This window comes from Penaeus monodon, chromosome 34, assembly GCF_015228065.2.
Source record: "Penaeus monodon isolate SGIC_2016 chromosome 34, NSTDA_Pmon_1, whole genome shotgun sequence".
Classification (NCBI taxonomy): domain Eukaryota; kingdom Metazoa; phylum Arthropoda; class Malacostraca; order Decapoda; family Penaeidae; genus Penaeus; species Penaeus monodon.
Genome location: NC_051419.1, coordinates 9,085,767 through 9,086,360, shown reverse-complemented (window position 1 = coordinate 9,086,360; position 594 = coordinate 9,085,767). Strand labels below are relative to the sequence as shown.

The 594-nt window shown below is 33.0% G+C and overlaps 1 protein-coding gene across 1 annotated transcript in view; it reads right to left on the bottom strand.

The window, feature by feature from the left end:
- LOC119594807 (basement membrane-specific heparan sulfate proteoglycan core protein-like) overlaps positions 1–594 on the bottom strand; it is a gene marked incomplete at its 5' end in the record, with an annotated part of 219,836 nt that overhangs the window by 102,301 nt on the left and 116,941 nt on the right.

The following is a 594-nucleotide window of genomic DNA, read 5'->3' as shown; positions in this document are numbered from 1 at the left end:
CATCCCCCAACATTTATATTTGCTATAGCATAGTCCTAACATAAAAGGACGACATAGAACAACATCATAATCTTTTCGGAACTCACTGCATCCTTCTTCATCTGATTGATCTAATGGACATTCAACAACACCATTGCATCTGTATTGTTGATCTATGAACTGTCCATTATCACACTGGAACTCGAACGGACCTGTTCCAAACAGAGTAAACTTCTCCATCGCATTCTATAAATGTCTAATGTGTCTCATGCTGTGTAACTGATAACAATTCTAAAAATATTAATTGCATGTCCCCATTTCAACCAAGACATTATAAATCAGACATTTATTCTAGTGCTAAAATTGCACATGACCATATACAAGATAAACAGACATGAACAAAATACGCAGGTTTATCAGTCTCACACACCATCCCACAAATTATTAAAACCTTAAAAGTTAAAGTAACAGTAGCAAAAAGATACTAATTCATTTTAATTATTTCAAGAATTCTCGAACGTCTTCCCAGAATATATTACAAGATCAAACAATGAGATGTACACTTATATAGATAAATGATAAATGCTATGCATTTCACTTCTATGCATTACAATG